The sequence below is a fragment of the Notolepis coatsorum genome (genome assembly GCF_963971535.1).
Source record: "Notolepis coatsorum genome assembly, chromosome: 5".
In the NCBI taxonomy this organism is placed as follows: Eukaryota; Metazoa; Chordata; class Actinopteri; order Aulopiformes; family Paralepididae; genus Notolepis; species Notolepis coatsorum.
In genome coordinates this window covers 102642988-102663598 of record NC_140169.1, presented here as the reverse complement: position 1 = coordinate 102663598, position 20611 = coordinate 102642988, and the positions used below count along the sequence as shown (strand labels likewise).

At 47.1% G+C, this 20611-nt stretch overlaps 1 protein-coding gene and 1 pseudogene across 2 annotated transcripts in view; both read left to right on the top strand.

Annotated features, from left to right (window-relative positions):
• Positions 1–217: 217 nt before the first annotated feature.
• Positions 218–2196, top strand: LOC311228936 (polyadenylate-binding protein 2-B-like; annotated as a pseudogene). The gene is made up of 2 exons: positions 218–852; positions 2004–2196. The product of its transcript is annotated as a polyadenylate-binding protein 2-B-like (transcript).
• Positions 2197–12387: 10191 nt separating this feature from the next.
• Positions 12388–20611, top strand: part of fam49a (family with sequence similarity 49 member A) — a 129628-nt gene continuing 121404 nt past the window's right edge. Inside the window, exon 1 of the mRNA XM_084315339.1 lies at positions 12388–12509. The gene's annotated coding sequence lies outside the window, so the exon portion shown is untranslated. The remainder of the gene's footprint in view (positions 12510–20611) is intronic.

The window sequence follows — 20611 nt, the reverse complement described above, 5'->3', positions numbered from 1 at the left end:
GCTAGCTGTTCTACTTGAATACTGAATGTTAATATTGAATGAGACAATATTGAATACTGAATGTTAATTCAGGTTGACAGTTGACATCATTTGACAGTTGACAGGGGGGCTGGAAAGTTGATTTAATAAAAGAAACAATACATTTAATCAGATTCATCACTTTAGTTAGCAGTGTCGCTTCAACCACGAGGCGCGTCGGAACACCGGGAACACGGCGATGGCGGAGTTCAGTAACGGGTTGGCGGATGAATCTCTACTGGACTCGGACCCCGGGCATCCAGAGTTGGAAGACCCGGGTGTCGGCGACAAGGAGCCGGGATTAGAAGAGGGAGAGGCTGCGATTGAAGACCCGGAGTTGGAGGCCATCAAAGTGCGGGTGCGAGAGATGGAGGAAGAAGCAGAAAAGCTGAAGGAGCTACAGAACAGTACAGTCAGCGAGGAGAAGATGGAAGCAGATGGGAGATCGATCTACGTTGGAAACGTGTACTACGGTGCGACGGCAGAGGAGTTGGAGGCCCACTTCCACGGCTACGGCTCCGTCAACAGAGTCACCATCCTGTGTGACAAATTCACTGGGCATCCCAAAGGGTTTGCCTATATAGAGTTCGCAGACAAGGAGTCTGTCAGGACGGCCATGGCTTTGGACAAGTCCTTGTTCCGAGGAAGGCAGATAAAGGTGGGCGCTAAGAGAACAAACAGGCCCGGTATCAGCACCACAGACCGGGGCTTTCCTCGAGCACGATTCCGCTCACAGGGAGGAAACTTTTCTTCGTCACGCGCGCGATACTACAGCGGCTACACGCCACCCAGAGGCAGAGGACGAGCCTTCAGGGGCAGAGAGCGAACAACAGCGTGGTATTCCCCTTACTCTTTGTTCCTATTGAAAAAAGAATGAAAAAAGTCCCCCAACCTTCCCCATCCCCAACCCTCCCCCTCCCCCTCCCCCCAATAAAGGAAGAAACTCCCCAGAAGAGAAAAAAAAAAGACAAAAAAGGGAAAAAAATAAAATAGAAAACAAACCCGGTTCTTCTGGACAGATAGACTGACTGGCCGCAGTGTGCGATTGTGTGTGAGCGTGGTGCGTGTGGAGGTTGGTGCTGTCGCCCCTGGTAAGGTATAAGCTGGCCGTTGGGGGATAAATGTATATGGTGGCATTTTTTTCATTTTTCTTTTCTTTGTATTGTTTTTGTATTGTTTTTTTGGGGAAAAGAAAAACAAAAAAGGGAGAGGGAGGGAGATTACATGATGATTTGATGATGCTGTCTCTCAGGCTGCAGATGTGTCCTTAAGTCTGGCTGTGACCACTTCCTCTTCACAACAACCAATCACCACACAGCCCACCAACACTCCCACCCCCGCACCCCCCCCCCCCAAACAAATGCTTGCAAAAAAAGAAAAAGAAAAGAAAAACACATTGACGAGAAAGGGATATCTTACGATGGCGATGGTTACGATGTTCATTTTTGTTTATGTACCGTACATATGTATAACTTCCACTAGGGATGATGAGTTGGTTGTGTTTTAAGTTTCGGTATTATCATTATTCCCTGCCTTTTGTCGTTCTCTGACCAGTTCCCCCTCATCCCTCCTATCTTCAGCTGTCATCAGTTTGGCTCCTCCTCTTCCTGCCCTCACCTCCCCTCTCCTGTCCATCCCACACCTGTCACTGTCTCTCGCTCTGTCTTTTGAACAGAGGCCAGTGTTCATTAGTGGGGGCCACACATTCATTTTATTTGGGGGGTTTTAATTGATTGTAGCTCTGCCTTTAGCCCATTACACCTGTCACCCCCCACCATGGCATGACCAGATCTCTGCATACTTTTTCATTTTTTAAGGGACCTCAGTGTTGTTTTGTTTTTTTTGTATCCTTCCACTCCTCCCCCTGCTTTTTTCCCCCCATCTTCCCTCCGTTCCTTCCCCGTGCCTTTCTGTCTTCCTGTCTTCCCCCCTCCCCGACACCCCTCCTCTCTCTCTGTATATTAGACCACTTCTTGTCGTTTCAGGTTTCAAGACCAGTGGAGGCTGACAACCCCCCCGCAGGTGGCGGCGCCCCCGCCCAATGTCTCAGCGGCATCTCTCTCTCTGCTCCCGCTATGCACACTCACCCCATCCTGTCAGTGTGGGGGGGGGGGGGGCGGGGGGCAAGGGGACCACAGGCCCGCTGCGGGGGGCATATACTACAACAACAAACGCTGATGTTGTCGCTTAACACTTTATTCACGCACAACACACACACACACGCACACATCGATATAAAACACAGAGGTACATGAACATGCATACAGATGAACACGCCAGACAGACTGACAGACACACATAAACTGACGCCACTCGGACACAATCGGCCACCCAACACATAATTTATAGAGAGAGAGCTGAAGCCAAGATATGTGAGAGGCAGGCAAGTTGACGTTGTGAGAGATTGAAAAAGGCAGGAGCAGAGAACGGGGTGTTTTCTAGGGTTACCTGGGCCCTTAAGGACCCTTGGTCTCTGTCCATGCGCCAGTGCAGTCACGGCTTGTCTCCAGAGGACCGGAGGGGCTAACGGCATTGATTATTAATTTAATACTTGGAGTGGGGGCGGAGTTTTTATTTTGGGGGTGGGGTTAGGGGAGGGGTTTGTGTGGAGAGGTTTGTTTTTTTGAAAACGGGGGAGAGTGGGTTTAAAAAAAAATTAATGTTTTTCCCAGAAGTCAGCCAGTATGCTAATGCAAACCTAAGTGGGAGTGTTGAGATCAGAGGCTCTGTGTAGGATTGTTAGTAACTGTCTAACTGTACATATGGCTGTTTACACTAGTAACTGTTTACCTGCATATATAATTGTCTCCACCTGTGATTGCCTAGTTGCATATATATCTGTTCCCACTGGAGGGCGCTCTAGGCGGAGCCACCCAGGTACTCTACCTTATGGCAACTATGAAAGCAAAGGTATATACCCATTTCGTTCTCTCCCCCAATGTCTCTCAGAGAGAGAAGAGTTGTATTACTGCTGCTTACCATGTGAATAAAGACAAGTCACGCCAGTTCAGGCTCAAGATAGAAACCATGCCTCTTGACCACATTATTGTCGCCCTATAGCTGAGTTCTGTTAACAGCACTCAGCAAAAGAAAAATATGGAATAAATCCCATCAACCTGTGACATTAGTATGGAGCATTGTTTATTTGTACATGGTAGACTGCCTGCAACAAATACGCAATGATACAAATACTAACAAAACTAAAACTAAACTAATCTGAAATGTGTGTGTGTGAGTGAGATTATGGGTGTGTGTGTGCATGTGCATGTGCGTTCATACGTGCATGCGTGTGACCTACCATATTGTCCCAAATTTAAGATGGTGTTTTTGCTGCAAATTATACCAGAAAAAGTTATGTTGTCTAATAATCAGGGTGGTCTTATATTCGGGTCGATACGGTAATTTTACCTAAATTAAATCCAACCCAGTTGGGAGGATATTTCAGCAGCACACAGGTCTAGCAGCGGTTGAAGATGCATTCATAGGTCATTACATCAGCCCACTATCTTGGAAGGCAACTATCAATTGTATGCATATAACAATCAAACTACAGGTGCTGAAGGTAAGTTGCATTTATAGCAATGTAACCATATTGTCAGGAAATGATTGAGAATACATGGTGAGGATACTGTGAACTGGTGTTAAACACAGTCATCCATCCCCATTGCCAGCTGACCCATCAGTATGGTGAGCTACTGCCATCTAGAGGCTCAAGTAGTCCTCGTCAATATTACCACTGATCATCCTGGTAGAGAATTAATAAGAAAAATACATATATTTTCACATGCCTGGGTGCTAATCTTCATGACAGTAGACAATAACATGGAATCGAATCTAATCTAAGGGGGCCAGTGTCAAATCAGTTTAAGATAAAGAGTTGTACTTTCGGTCTTAATGGACTAGGAATATCAAAATAAAAGGAGGTCTTCTGGGTGAAATGCAGTGGTGGAGGAAGTACATGTTAGGGTTTGTGGCGAGGGAAGGTGTGTAGAACCCAAATTCTGGACAATGGTTATGAACCAGAGAGAGGAGGCAGAGTCGACGGAGTAAAGTATAATGAAAGGCTTTACTGAGCAGTAGTAAACAAGGCACACGTTACAGGGGTACAAAACAAAACCGAACTGTAAGCACGAAAGAACCTCAGCCAAGCTGGAAAATGTGGACTAGAAAATAGAGGAACGGACTCACGAGGAAATACAGGAATACAAGGCTTTCACGAGGGGAACACAAGGTAGGCAGAACAGCACGGAAAGGTACTGGAACAAAACAGATCACAGCACGGAAAGGTACTGGCACAGGAGACAAAACAATGGCGCGACACTGGTAGACAGGGGGCGGCATGAATATATACAGGTACTAATTAATTGACAAGGAAAAGCTGGGGGCTGACAGGCTAGGACACAATAATCTCAATACACACGAATACTAAACTAACAGGCAGGAATAAACATAGTAAACATAACAACACTGGGAAAACAGGGCTAGACCAGGACATAAGAATATACACAGGGAACACAGGGCTAAATAACAAGGGGCTCACTGGAACAAAAACATCCCCAGACAGAGGAGGACATTAGTAATTACAGTCAACAGACTCCAGACAATATGTAACCACAGGGAGGTTGCCTGTGCCTGTAGTAGCATGAACAGACCGCCAGGGGGCGGCAGAGGATTGTTCAGAGAGTTCAGATTATGACAGTACCCCCCCTCCCCCCCCCAAAGGTGCGGCTCCCAGACGACCCATAAGACCGACCAGGGACAGGCAGGGCGAAGGGCCGAGACCCCGGAAAAAACTGGGGACGAGGACATGGAAAACTGGAGCCGGGGGGTGGAGAAAAGAACCCAGGAGGGGCACAGTAGCAGGGGGGCCGGGGAACAGGACCAGAGGGGAGCCCGGAGAAGGGCGCACGGGACCAGGGGCACTGGAGAGGGGGACAGAGGCCCGGAGAGGGAGGCTGGAGACGGGGACAGGGGACCGGCGAGGGGGGCTGGAGACGGGGACAGGGGATGGTTAGGGGGGCTGGAGATGGGGAGAGGGGCCCGGTGAGGGGGGCTGGAGACGGGGACAGAGGCCCGGTGAGGGGAGCTGGAGACGGGGACAGGGGCCCGGTCAGGGGGCCCGGACCAAAGGGGCGAGGGCGACAACCAGGTGCAGACCCCGGGACCGAACCAGGGGGCCCGGAGAAGAGGGGCGAAGGCGACGACCCCGGACGGGGGCCACTCCAGGTGCAGACCACGGGACCGAACGAGGGGGCCCGGAGAAGAGGGGCAAAGTTGACGACCCCGGAGTAGGACCCTGGACGGGGGACACTCCAGGTGCAGATCTCGGGACCAGGCGCAGGACCCCGGACGGACCGTGGTCTACGCAGACCACGGCGTAGACCACGTGCAGGGCTGGGCCAGACGAGGAGCCGGGACCAGACGAGGAGCCGGGACCAGACAAGGAGCCAGGACCAGACAAGGAGCCGGGATCAGACAAAGAGCCGGGACCAGACGAGGAGCCGGGACCAGACGAGGAGCCGGGACCAGACGAGGAGCCGGGACCAGACGAGGAGCCGGGACCAGACGAGGGGTCGGGACCAGACGAGGAGCCGGTACCAGACGAAGGGCCGGGACCAGACGAAGAGGAAGGCCCGGGCGTGGAGGCCGGACCGGACATAGAGACGAGACCCGACGTGGGAGCCAGACCAGACGACGAGGAAGGGCCAGCCGCGGTGGCCGGGCCGGACGTTGAGACGGGACCAGGCGAGAAGCCGGAGGCAGGCGACTCCCCGTGGACAGGAGCAGGAGCACGACCCGGACTAGACGTCGGGGTCTCCCCGGGAGCCGGAGGAGGAACAGGGGACATAGGGAACGAGCTAGCTGACGGGGCAGTCCTAGCTGTGGGAGCCTGGCAAACTGCAGGGGCTGAGCTAGCAGACGGGGCTGTACTAGTTGTTGATGTCTGATTAGCTGCAGGGGCTAAGTTAGCAGACGGGGCTGGACTAGCTGTGGAAGCCTGGTTAGCTGCAGGGGCTAAGCTAGCAGACGGGGCTGTACTAGCTGTTGAGACCATGGGGTTAGCCGACGGGGCGGCTCCAGGTAAACTGACCTTGCTAGCTGAAGGGGCAGTCCTAGCAGTGGGGAAACTGACCTTGCTAGCTGAAGGGGCAGTCCTAGCAGTGGGAGACAAGCTAGCTGAACGAGCTACACACAGTGGGGCTAGCTGTAGGAACCATGGGGTTAGCCGACGGGGCGGCTCCAGGGAGACTGACCTTGCTAGCTGAGGGGCAGTCCTAGCAGTGGGAGACAAGCTAGCTGAATGAGCTACACACACAGTGGGGCTAGCAGGCAGAGCTGAGGTGTTAGCAGTAGGTACTCTGGCAGGTGAGGCTATGCTAGCCTTCCTAGACTTACTAGCTCTCAGAGGCTTACCAGCAGTACGAACTACGCTAGCAGATGGGGCTAAGGTGCTAGCAGTAGCTATTCTAACAACTGGGGCCATGCTGGCAGTAGAGGCTTCACCAGCAGAGGAGGCCATGCTAGCTGTGGAAACTATGCTAGCAGTAGGGACTGGACTAGTTACCTGGGTAGTGGTAGCTGCAGGACCTGTGCTAGCTGCAAGGGCTACACTAGCGGGGGCTAGGTTAGCTGCCTGTGCAGTGCTAGCTGCAGGGCCTGTGCTAGCTGTAGAGGCTACACTAGCCGAGAGGGTTCGGGTGCTAGCTGTAGGTGCTACACTAGCGGGGAAAACTGAGGTGCCAGCTGCAGTACCTACACTAGCAGGCAGGGCTACACTAGTAGGTGAAGTCAGGGGGGAAGCTGCAGAAGCTACAGGGGCTGAACCAGCTCTTGGGGCTATGCTAGCAGCAGACGCTAAGCTAGCAGTTGAGTCCTGGTTCGCTGTAGAGGCTAAGCTAGCTGTAGAGGCCTTGCTATCTGCAAAGGGCCTGACAGGGTTCGCAGCTTGGCAGTGGCTGGGGAGTTGGGGTCCTGGAAGAGCACCCTAAACATGTTCCCGGCCAGTAACCAGAGTTTGCATGCTCTTCCAGGACTCCACTTCATCATGGAGAACACCAGGCGATAAGCGCTCTTTCGCTCCTCCAGACTGCAGGCCAGAGAATAATTGCCCAAGAATTCTTGTAAAAGGGAATGTGCCTCATGAAACCTGTCCCAGAGGGGGGCTACGGGACCAGTAGGGGACGCTATACTAGCAGAGAGGGCGATGGTGCTAGCTGTAGATGCTACACTAGCAGGAAGGGCTAAGATGCTAGCTGTAGATGCTACACTAGCGGGAGGGGCTAAGGTGCTAGTTGTAGGGGTTACACTAGCAGGAAGGACTATGCTAGTCTTCTTAGCTTTGCTAGCCTTCTGAGACTTGCTAGCAGTGCGTGCTACGCTAGCAGGCGGCGCTCTAGCGGACTGGACTGAGGCAGTAGCTACCGAGGCTACACTAGCGGCAGGGGCTGTGCTAACCACGGAGGCCATGCCGGCCGAAGGGGTGGTCCCAGCATCTGAGGCTACGTTAGCTATAGGGCCTGTGCACGCGAGGGCAGCTAGGTAGGTAGCTACTGCAGAGGCTGCTCTATCACCAAAGGTTCTGCCAGTTGTAGAAGCCTCGCTAGCAGTAGCAGGAGGGAGTAAGCTAGTGGTAGAAAACGAGCCTACACTGAGTCTCCTAACCGAAGAAACCATAGTCTTAGCTGGTTAGAGGTTCTGCTAGCTGCACTAGCTACGGGAGCTAGGCTAGCAGCTGTGCTAGTAGCCTGGGCTGTGTTAGCAGAGAGGGGGCTAGCTGCACTAGCTACGGGAGCTAGGCTAGCGGCAGTGCTAGTAGCCTGGGCTGTGTTAGCAGAGAGAGCTAAGGGGGTAGCTGTCGAAGCTACAATGGCTACAGGGGCTAAGCTAACCACAGGGGCCTTGCCGGCCGGCGGGGCGGTCCCAGCATTAGAGGCTTTGTTTGCTATAGGGCCTGAGCTGGCTACCTGGACAGCGAGGCCTGCGGAGCCTATGCTAACTGCTATAGGGGCGATACTAGCGGTGGCGGCTATGCTAGTAGGACTAGCTGAGGTGCTAACCACCGATAGTCTAGCAGGTGAGGCTAAGCTAGCCTTTTTAGCATTACTAGCTCTCCGGGACCTCCGTGCAGCGCGAGCTACGCTAGCAGACGGAGCTAACATGCTAGCAGACGGAGCTACTGAGGTCTTACTTGCGGGGGAGGGCGTGCTGGAATGAATGAATGAATGAAAACTTTATTTAACAGATTGCAGAATGGGTACAATACAGTACGGCTCAATACGTGGCTTCGCTGGGGGCAGAGGGCCAGAGCGCCCGAATCAACAGTCCCAGCTGCCGGTTGTGTTCCGCAAGCAGTGGAGCCTGCTCCGCGCTGCACGTCTCACTTGCGCAGGTGAGCAGCGCGTGCAGTTGCATCATTTCCCCCGAGGACGAAGAGCGGAAATCTCCCTCGAAGAAACGCTCCACGGTGAGCAGTGCGTCGCTTGCTCGGTCTCTCCCATTGCTCGCTGGGTTCAGGCTTGGTCGCGCCATTCTGTTAGGGTTTGTGGCGAGGGAAGGTGTGTAGAACCCAAATGCTGGACAATGGTTATGAACCAGAGAGAGGAGGCAGAGTCGACGGAGTAAAGTATAATGAAAGGCTTTACTGAGCAGTAGTAAACAAGGCACACGTTACAGGGGTACAAAACAAAACCGAACTGTAAGCACGAAAGAAAACCTCAGCCAAGCTGGAAAACGTGGACTAGAAAATAGAGGAACGGACTCACAAGGAAATACAGGAATACAAGGCTTTCACGAGGGGAACACAACAAGGTAGGCAGAACAGCACGGAAAGGTACTGGAACAAAACAGAACAAAAGGTACTGGCACAGGTGACAAAACAATGGCGCGACACTGGTAGACAGGGGGCGGCATGAATATATACAGGTACTAATTAATTGACAAGGAACAGCTGGGGGCTGACAGGCTAGGACACAAGAATCTCAATACACACAAATACAAGGGAAGGAGACTAGACACTAAACTAACAGGCAGGAATAAACATAGTAAACATAACAACACTGGGAAAACAGGGCTAGACCAGGACATAAGAATATACACAGGGAACACAGGGCTAAATAACAAGGGGCTCACTGGAACAAAAACATCCCCAGACAGAGGAGGACATTAGTAATTACAGTCAACAGGCTCCAGACAATATGTAACCACAGGGAGGTTGCCTGTGCCTGTAGTAGTGTGAACAGACCGCCAGGGGGCAGCAGAGGATTTTTCAGAGAGTTCAGATTATGACAGTACACAGTTCAGTTACTTAAGTAAAGTAGAAACTTAAGTAAAGGTAGAAATAGTACTCTGATGAAAGTAAAGGTCTTCTGTTCAAAATTCTACTTAATTAAAAATGTTGAAGTATGATATTGGTACTTGTGTATGTATGATGTATGTATAAAAAGTAAAAGTATGCATTCTACATGATGTGTATTCCAGTCTGTTGACAGTTGAAGGTTATGTTAAAAGTGGTCCATGTGTGCTGACTCTGATTCCGTCCTCTTGAAGTCTACAGGCCTGGACCCTATCTGTGCACATGACGTGCCTCAATAGAGTCCTTTGGAAGAGCACCCAGTCACATATCACAGCAAAAAGTTAAAGATATCAAATGATTGCTTGTAACCATTCCATTGTGACATAATAGCTCACATGAAGCATTGCATTATTGATTCATACAGCCCACAGCAATAGAGCTATTCAATATAATTTGTCTACAGTGTTTATGTTTTTCTTATTTTTTTTTATTGTTTAGCTTGTGACCATGATGCACCCCCTGTTTTAGTAGTCTACATACTTTTCATTCCATGATCACCTATATCCACACTACTCATAATCACCACAAGGTGTCACTTTTGATCCATTTTTTACACATCTGGGAAATGCTCATGTTCTAAATGTCCAGTGTCCTAAATTAAAGCTACTGTATTGTTTTTCCATTTTTGGAATCATATTCTAGTTTAGGACTCTAATAGGTTAAGGGGGGGGGGGGTATAATGTAGGAGGAAACCTGATCCCTGTCTGTATATGTTTACCTGCAGTTAGAAGCAGGCAGTGTCATACACACTGGATATAGCCTGCTGGATGATGCCATGACACTGAACATACCATGAGCTTTATCAGTCCTTTGACTAAACAGTAGGAGTCGTACGCCGCTGGTATCAATGACGTTTAAATTATTTCTACTAGCCTTAGTGGTCTGCTTGTCCTGACCAAGGTTCCAGGAGATATTTTCTATGCAGTGGTTGCTTTTTTCCAATTTAAAGGACAGGTTAATTTTTTTTTATCCAGGCCCTATTTAAAAGTTGTCTGGCATGATGTTGACTAGTACAGCCCATAATTTCACTGATCACTTTAATGTTGATAAATGTAGCACTGTGCTACATCCTCTCATCAGGCTCCAATATAATCCAATGAGGCAAGTGTTTTATCCTTCATAAAACACAATACATACCTTTTTACCCAAATAGTAAACTCATAGTATAATCAGATGTGTGTTCATATGTTCTACTGAAGAAATAGTTTCAAACCATACATTGTATCAAAGGTTTTGAGTTTCTGTAACTGGGCAACTTAGAGAGCACAACTCAAGCCACATTGGAGTCTGGTGAGAGGATGCAGCACAGTGCTAAGTTTCTCAATACTAAAGCGATTAGTGAAACTAGACATGTGCTGTTGGATGCTGACAACAGGTATATCCCTGAAATGGCCTGCATCCTCAATGATACCATTTGGCCCATAATCTGGACAAACCGTTTGGCCTGCCAACTGCCTTTATACAACTTTTGCAAATGGTGGTCACTAGATCCCACACCTGAGATTTAATGAGAATCACGTGAATGGTACTGTAACTACACATTTCAAATATCATCATGATCTGTTTTGTGACTGTATGACTAGTGGATCATGAGATACACTCATTTGAACATCTTGACCAGCTAGGCTATCTGGTCCGTATTCAGACCATTTCACATAATGTTGGTGTGTTCCTTTAAATCACTCCCTGTCTTTGGTCAACGATCAGAAGTGTAGTGGTACTGTAATTGATGAGGAGGAGGTACTGGGTCCATCATCCTGTCTACACCTAATTAGGCTCATACTACTCTGTATGTCCTCAACTATAGCCTACTAGTACCAATGATGCAGGCCCTCAATTAATCTTGTCCCAACTTCAAGGCTACTTGTTGCAGGTTGTGAAGAGGCTGACAGCACACCAGGGTAAAATGTGGCCTTGCTCTGGAAAGGTTATATGTTGTGACTGTAAAACTTTGACATTTTCCAAAGACTGTTCATGTCATTGACATGTGCGTGCGCATGCGTGTGTGTGTGTGTGTGTGTATCTCTCTCTCTCCATTCCTGTTGCCATGCATGCGGCCCTGCCTTGCATGCTTGCCCTCCAACCAACATTGTGTTTAAACATGCCTTTGACAGCATCCATCACTCTTTAGGGTCTCACAGATAGAGAAGATACAGTATTGCCTGCAGGAAGTTCACTATGCAGTGCATTCCTCGGGGTTATCTGAAGCCCGGAACCTTGTTATGAATGGGATAGAGGCCAACGGGATACATTTCCTTTTGATAGCTTACACAGCTCTGTACTTTACACGTACTTCACATACTGTAACAGCTGACAAAGACCAAGCAGAACAAGGATGAATGATTATGTAGATGTTTCATTTACAATAGCAAACAAGCAGTAATGTTATTATTCACATCCAAGATAGCTGAATTGAAAATGGGGGACCCTGATGTAAACAAGACGAAAGTCTTTCTCTGGTCTGCATCCCCTTATACAATTGAGCTGTACTGTAGTCTGTACCCATTCTGCAATCTGTTAATAAAGTTTTCAATCAATCAATCAATCAAGCTTACACAACAAGAACTTTACATATTACACATTGACAGAGAGGAACATTAAGTATTATCATGTAGAGAGATAATACAGGTTTATAATCTATAACTGCACGCAATTTGGGAGTTTCAAAATATCAAAGGACGCACAATTTGCGTGCACTAAAATAAATGTGCTCCTTATCTAGTCCAATCTATAAAATGTGCCATGGCCATAAATAATAATAAACGTAATTGACGTATTGCAATTGTATAAGTATTTGAGACAGGAGGACAGACAGGACCGGAGAACGTCTCTAGAAAATAACAACGACCGCAGAAAGACACGCCCAAAATAAGTTTCCATAAAACTATTGGACAAAGAAGAAGGCAAATATAGGTTTTATTGGCTTATTTTGCACAATCCCTAATGTCAACCAATTAAAATACATAGGGGCGGGGTTTAAAACGAGAGGTTTTTTCTCTGTGCTTTTATGGCGTCAGAGGGAGGGGTGCGCAGGGTCCGACCGTCGCTGCTACTGTGGTGGAACTAGTACCGCGTTGTCGACACGTCGGCGGCTCTTCCTCCTCTGCAACAAAAAGATACTATTCCGACAAAACCACCGGTGAGTTTAACGTTTTCGTCAACTTTTTAAGCATGTCTTGTGTCTCGTGTGGGTTAACGTCAACGAATGTGATTTCCAATGCCTCAAAATCGTCGCCACTGAGCTGTGCGCGCGTGTGTGTGTGTGTGTGTGTGTGTGTGTGTGTGTGTGTGTGTGTGTGTGTGTGTGTGTGTGTGTGTGTGTGTGTGTGTGTGTGTGTGTGTGTGTGTGTGTGTGTGTGTGTGTGTGTGTGTGTGTGTGTGTGTGTGTGTGTGTGTGTGTGTGTGTGTGTGTGTGAGAAAACAGGGGGGCTGACTGTCAAACGAGTTCACATGGATAGATGCCGGAGGAAGTGCTAATCTGCTAGCCGCTTTCATTAGCCACTTGTGAGCGAAACAAGTGTTTTGATTAACACTCAATTGCCTTGCAAATGCAAGTAAGGTGGTTATTCTAACAATGAACTTGTTAGTTAAACTCTGGCTTAGGTTTTGCGGGTGGATTTGACAGGAGTAACGCTATGTTAGCTATAGCCAAGCTGGCTTCCCCCTCTCAGCCTTTCAAACAAACCCATGGATGTTTCGGGTCCAGCTTCACATTCGGTAGTAGCGACGTTTACACTAACTGTGCTGTGTCGTGGACTAGCCTAATCAATTCAACGTTGTCATTATGACATGGTAGGCTCTCATGATAACTTGCTGGGCTAAGTGTGTCCAATTTCATTCCATTCATTGTCTCAAAAGTTAAGACATTCTTGTCACCTCGTTTCTGTGCAATCAGTGCGTCCTCACTTGCTAGTCGTGCCGACTGCTGTGCAAACGTCACCATCAAACTAAAGACCTCGGGATGTATGCAAACAGGTGTATGCCTGGTTGGAGCAGAAAAAATATCAAAATTGTTCATATTGCTTCTCTTGCATGGAATTGCTTTCCAACCTGTCAAAGTCTAGCTCTAATGTTGTTGGTCTCAGGTTTCTGTTGCAACAGCTGCGTCTCTCTCCTCTCTCTCTTCTTTCTCCTCTCTCTTCTCTCTCTCTCTCTTGACACAGCCTGCCAATGAATAAGTCTATTCTCCCCATGGGAAAGTCTGAGGATGACATGAGGAGCAGTAGATCCAACGTGAACAGAAAAGTGATGAGAATAATCCAGCCTCTCACGTCAAGAACACCCAAATTGAATTCCTTTTTGTAGTGAGGAGTTTGATAGAGTGGGGCAGAATTGGCACCGTTTTTGTTTATCGAGGGTGGAATTGAAACACACTGAGCCTTGTTGACTGTCTGGACATGCTGTCTCTCCAGCTCTGTTGTTCTGCTAGCTATAGCTACCAACCACTCCAGAGCAGGGGATTTAGAAAATACGGGTTATAGGCCCATCTCTGGTGGGACCCTTCTTTACTAGAGCACTAGTGGCCTGTATGGGCAGGGCTGAATTCTTCAAATTTGTGTCCATGCCAGGATTAGACTAAATGTCTCCGATTTGTGCTCAGCGCTGAACAGTCTTAAGAACCCACACTCAAGAGGAATCTGTGATTTATTGTTGCTTGTGATCTATTGTGAAACGGTGCCTATAGTTGGAGGTACAGTGACAGCTGCACTTCTCAACAACACTGGAAGGGGCGTGTGTGTGTCTGACTGTCGTGTCTGTTTGTGTGTGTAGTGTGTCCGTTGGAATGTAAGGGATCTTATTGCAGCGTTTCTGGTATGTTGGGTAGATTTTCTGAACATCGGACGCAGCACAATGGCTGTTGTGAATGAAGATGTTTTGCATGATGTTTTGCCTACCTTCCCTCATCCATATCAACCACATTATTAGCGTGACGAGGCCAAGTACAGGCTTTCCAAAGACCTTGGCCAACTCATACATAGGCTTAGAACTTCTGATCCAAAATCATTGTTGGTTATGACCATAGCCCATATGACAAATGACCTGTAGGCAACAGCATGCAAACATAATAACAGTCTGTTATGGGAGTAATGTGATTTATGAGTATGCTTTGGCTAACTGTTGGGCCTTGTCAACAGACCAGCATGTTAATGTCTTCCTCATTTCAGAAACGTCAGAAAGGGATGAATTACGGCGGCATCATAATGTAGTTCCAAGGTTCAGCATGGTAGCTTAGATCCCTTCAATAAATTCTATTATGCCAACACATTGCGGAAGTACACCTCCTTCCTCAAAAGCACGGCTTTTGTTATGATCTGTAGGACTGAAACACTGGTGACTGCTGCACCAGCATCATTCTCTTGGAATCATAATGTAGGTTGTAGTAGCCCAGTCTTTAGTAGTGAGAGTACAGTGAGATCTGTCATTTACAGTAAAACACAGGTATTCTGTACGTTGGTCTTATAGTAAAACACAGGCATTCTGAGGGCGGCTACGTGGCGTAGTGGGCAAGGCGCTCGCCACGAATGACGGAGACGCTGGGCTTGCCTGTTCGAGCCCAGCGCTCCACATTGCTTTCAGTTTAGCTGGTCGTTCATACTAATACACATTGGCCGTATTAGGGGGTGGGAAACTGATGGGTGGGGATCGGGCGTTGTGGACAGCGACTCCTACAGGTCGGTTGGTGCGCCTGCGCAGTAGAATCAGGAAGTGTCGGGGGCAGCGTGAGCCTCCCACGCGTTACTCCTCGACACAGAGATCGAGCTGCGCAGGTGAAAAGATGCGACTGCTGTTACCTCAAGTACCGGAGGGGACTTGTGCTATGTATGACTTAAGGCCTCTACATGCTACAGCAACTTCAAAGCAACTTCAACACAACATCAGCGCGATTTCAGCACGGTTGTTGTTTAGGGTCTTGTAGACTGTGTTGCGAGGATGCTGCGTACATGTCTCGAAAATCTAACCTAAACAACCGTTGCGTTGATATTGCGTAGCAGTGATTGGTTGGTTAGCGAATGGGGGCGGGGCTGTCATAGAATAATATTGGTCTCGCAGAGAATACCATCCGCCATTGTTGTAGCCAGCCAGCGTTGATGCTAAATAATTAGCGTCACATAGCTGGCCTTTTTCTGAAAACCCAAGCACATATTGTTCCATAGCATACGCCTTCAGTTGATCATGACAAATCCTCTCTTACCTTGACGATTAAAAAGCCTCCATAATTTAGTAAATAAAGCTGTAGCCAGCCAGCTAGCATTGGTGCTATACAAAATGCTATCCACATTAGCTACATAGCTAACCAACTAAATACAATGGTATCCTGAGGTAACTTTAACGTTAAATACAACGTTTGCTAGTCGAAATGACTGGACACACACAGGGACAAGTTAAACATCAATAAATTAATTTATTCCAATAGGTAGTTTGAGCTGCATGTGAGCCGAGGTCCTCTCCATTGGAAACTAATGACGTTACGGTAACGTTAGCTCGAAAAGCACAGAAAGTTAAGCTGCTAGCAACAGACACTATAACACTTCCGGTCGGGGGATTTCAAAATAAAAGAGCGACGTCTAAAATCACCGGAAATACGTTTATTTTGTACATTATCTAACGTTAACACGAACCTAAACTAACTTTAGTTAAACTAACTTTGCGCGTCGATGTTGCAGAAGCATAAAGGCAGAGTGTCTAAAACACCATTGCTTTGTCGATGTTGTGTTGCAGTTGCTTTGAAGTTTCTGTAGCATGCAGAGGCCTTTAGTCCACATTGCAGCCGGCTTGTGGGAGGCAAGAAACAGCGTTCGTGACAGGGGAGGGTTGAATTGGATTATACGAAATTGGGATGGGAGAAAATATAGAAAATGGGAGAAAAAGTGGATAAAAAAAAAAACGGATATTCTGGACGTTGGTCTTATAGTAACACAGGCATTCTGAACATTGGTCTTACCTTATGGCAGTTTTGCTGATATGATTTTAAAAAGGGACTATCCCTAAACCCTGGGATGATAATTGTCCTTCTAAATGTGCTGAAAGGACACAACAAAACAAATGAATATTGGGCTACATTTTATCGGGTAACATTTTTGCTTGAAAGCAGGCTAACTTAAGTAGGTTACTTACTGTCTTTTTCTTTTCTTTTTTTAACACATTGGGCGCCATGGGTTATATCCATCAATATACCCAGTCTGCCACCGTTGAAGGCCTATGGAGATGTTTACCTTCTTTGCAGGGCTATAACTTTTAAAATGTTATTGCTATATTGACATTACTATGGCCCATTCAACATCGATTATCTATCGTTCAGGATGTGGCAACGTTATATTTTTTCATTCATACATTGTTGTGTTAATACCGTCTAGAATATAAGTGTTTTTAGACGGTATAGCAGTAATTCCAAAAACGAGCGTTATAGGCCCTGACTAGGGATGGGTACCGAATTCGGTACTTTTAAGGTACCGAACCGAAACACGTCGGTACTACAGAGTATCGATTCAAGTGAGATACCGATTTAAAAAAAAAATTATTTGCTTTTTTCTTCATGTCAACGTTCACACGCACAATATATGCTTACCTAGGATTTGACTTGATTCAACAACAAAGCAGTCGGAGCAATGGCAAGCCGAAAACGGTCGAAATTGTAGTTATTTGAAGTTTTGATTTTTTTTCACGACTGAGGTAGGTAAATTAAATTTCTTTAGACTAAGGTCGCTTTCACATATAGTTTTGGTGGACTTGGTGCGGTTCTGGGGGTGAAGTTGCAACATTGTTGCATTCTTCATTTGGTTCGCCTGCGTTCACATAGAAATCTGTGAGGCGGACCAAACCTTCTGAACAATGTCACGCGGTCGAAAAGGGCGCTTGTCTATTGGACAGTGGAAATGTGTGTGTGGCTGCGAGCCTGTGTGTGTGTGCGCCGCAGTGCGCGTGTGTGTGTCTGTGTGTGGACTGTCTGCGAGCCCTCCAGATCAGCGGAGGCGAATTTTGACATGGCATTGATCCATTGTTCTATTGAAGCACATTACCACCATCCTCTCGCTAAACAACTTGTAGACCACGGTGTTTTTATGAGTGCCCACAAGTAGCTGTTTTATTAATAATATAATAAGCCGCGTTTTTTCTTCCTTCTTCCCAAGATGCACAGATAATATACTAGATAGAGAGATAGATGCAGTGTGCTTGTTTTGCAGTGAATGAATGCTGCGAGCAGTGGTAAGGTAATAATAGTATTGACGTGCCATTGATCCAATGCCGTGCGCCTCGGTAATGATAATAAGCCGCGTTTTTTCTTCCTTCTTCCCAAGATGCACAGTTAAGATAGATAGATAGATAGAGATTAGATACAGTGTGCTTGTTTTGCAGTGAGTGCTGCGAGCAGTGGTAATAATAATCACTTCCTATATTTGGTCCGCTGAAGTCGAACCGAGACCTACGTTTTCAGGCGGACCAGAGTTCGCCTGTTTGGTCCGCAAACCGAGTTCGACGCGCATTCACACAAACCCGAAAAACCGGACTATCGAATTCTGGTCCAAAGTCCGGACCAAACAGCCCCTGTGTGAAAGCGACCTAAAGTACTGAAAAAAGGTACCGGTATCGATTCACAGGTATCGGTTCAAATGTGAAAGGTACCCATCCCTAGCCCTGACGCATATGATAGATTATCGATTGCTGTTTCTTTCCTATACACGCTATATTAAAAAATTCAAATGTATATGATTGGTATACATTATGCTTCATCATGCGTGAAGGAAAGGGGGGGGGGGGTTGTTTATAATTCCTTGATCGTCAGTAACGGCTTTATTTAGTTTTATTTAACGGGTTGATATATTGATCAGATGGTTTCCAGTGAAATTAATAAACAATCGGGCTGAAAATAACGTTAGTGTCCTCTTATTGTTCGCCGATGAGAAAAATATCCCAATTATTTGACGCCGATCTCCTACATCCATTTCCGGTTTGTATGGCGCAATAAACGCCGAAATCATATCGATTATTAAGTTTAGAAAGCCATCCAAATGCACTAGAGCCACGTAACAAGATATCGCTGCCGGAGGGATTTCCTCGACGCACCGATCGGCACTTCCGGTTTTGGCGAGAGTGTAACTCGCCCGACCATCCACCAGGCGGCGGTATTGAGGCGTTGCAATCTCATACAGGGTCCCGCTGGAGTCTGGAGGTTGGCTGGATGAATTATGAATGCCATGGCAAAAAAAATGAAATATTGATCCCAAAAACGGCGCAAGTCGTTCTTGGCGTTCAACGCATGACGGGAAAAAACGGCGTAACTCGTTATTGGCGCAGGTTGTGTTAAGCATGTTGCTATCAGTAATTATTTTTAGACAAGTACTCTTTACTCCAACTTTAATACAGTTTTGGTGATGTACCAGTAGTACTTCTACATGACTAGTATATTTCAGTGTGATGTACCAGTAGTACTTCTACATGACTAGTATATTTCAGTGTTCTTTCCACATCAGATCCATCCTTACCTACCATGGTGCCACAGGCTGGTCAGATGGTTGCACAACTTACTTGGCCCACAATGGTGCTTGAGGAAGCTGGTCTGATGGCATTGGGCTTACCTAACAACATTATACTAATGACAATATCCTACCGATAAGCTTAGGGACATTTACACTTCAACATGTGTACAATTTCTTCATCCAGTGTGTTGTCAGTGTAGTGTGTGTGACTAGGCTAATGTAGTCCTGTAGGCTTTTGTGAGGACTTTGTCAAACAGTTTGCATGCCTCCGATACCATGCTGATGCAATGTGGCTAATGAGACAACATAGAAGAGGGCAAAGACGATGTTGAAGTGTACAAATGTCCCTTGGCAGGTCTGAATGGTGTGTGTGTGTGGCCCCAGCTGGCAGAGAGGTGGGTGTAAAATCGCTGTTTAAAAACACATGGCTCCATTCTTCTCTCAGCTCAGTTCTTGTATGACTGTGACAGAAAAACAGGATATAATAGCTCGCCTTGCACCCTCCCCGGGACATGTTTTTCTTTTATTATTATTATTATTATTATTGTGGTTTTTGAACCTGCTGCTGCTAGAGTGCAGCTATACTATGAATGAGCAGACGGCTCAAACACTGACTGTATGGAATGTATCTTGGGTGTACAGTACCACTGACTGAAGGGAATGTTTCTTGGGTGTACCAGTAACACTGACTGAATGGAATGTCTCTTGGGTGTACCAGTAACACTGACTGAATGGAATGTCTCTTGGGTGAACCAGTAACTCATTACTGGGTGGCATTATGCTTTGTTACAAGGCTACTTGATCACATTAATAAATGAAATAAACAACTTTATGAAACTCTTAAAAGTGATATAGGGTTATCACATGGTACATCTCACAACTGAAAATGTTGTTTCTGAAGCGCCACACTTAACCTCTTAACACGTTCAGCGCCAGAGGTCGCTGTTTACCTTACCGTTGAAATGCCGTGCTTTGATCGCAACCAATGGAACACGCCACACACACGCTCCTATCGCATGAAGGAATTTTTGAATCAACGCAATATTGATACCAATGGCCCTTACCTTGACCAGAATCGGTCCCGAAAAGAATATTCCAATTATCTGATCGCCATTCCGTACTGATGTCGATCGTGTTGCCAACGTAATCCAGCAATGAACATGAACCGGGGGGGCCCGACCCTCATCGATTCATGCGTTATAAGCGTTTGGCTTGCCCGACTAGTTAGACCCCGCCCGGCGCCCGCAGGCCGCAGATCGGCCCACACACCAAGCCACATCGTTTCAAATGGAGTGCAATAGCGGCGGCAGGCGGTGGTATTGGACTTTTGCAATCTCTGACCCATCCCCAGTGATAACGCAGGCTGCCTGGATGTTTTATGAATGGAAATATCGAATAAAAGAGATAACGATGAAAACCCGACTATACTCTTGTTTTCTGGGGTCCTGGCGCTCAACCTACTATAGTCGGGTCCGGCGCCCAATGTGTTAAGCCAGAGTGGTCCGGTACCGGACCGACAATGACATCACACGCCATAAATCCATCTCTACACAATGTATGAATTAATGTTGCTTTTTTTTTTATTGCCATAAAACAGAACACAGTTACGTGTAGCAAACGGGTTGCAATCTGATAAAATGGCGGATAAATTTACATTATAAAAAAGTATCTGTACTTACAGTAGATTTCATTCACGCCTGTGAATCACGCCTGGTGATGCTAAATCCAGATTGAACTCTGCCGTTGGAAAGGGGAGATTTGGCCA